We start from the raw sequence: 204 nt of genomic DNA, 5'->3' as shown, positions 1-204 counted from the left end.
TTTTATAAACTGCGTGGGCAGCTCGGCACAGCCCTCCTGGCCTTTATCAGCCTGCCGGACCCTGGCGCTCAAAGGTCACCGGGCGCCAGCCAACACGGCAGGGCAGCGGAGCTTCCGAGGGGGGAGCTGCCAGGTGTCTCCGATGTGCCCCAAAGCCTGGGGACAAGCTCGGCTGGGGCTGGGCAGTGGGACAGGCTCTCCCGC

The sequence above is a fragment of the Acanthisitta chloris genome, unplaced genomic scaffold, assembly GCF_000695815.1.
Source record: "Acanthisitta chloris isolate BGI_N310 unplaced genomic scaffold, ASM69581v1 scaffold35349, whole genome shotgun sequence".
Classification (NCBI taxonomy): Eukaryota; Metazoa; Chordata; class Aves; order Passeriformes; family Acanthisittidae; genus Acanthisitta; species Acanthisitta chloris.
Note: the sequence above shows the minus strand (reverse complement) of the source record.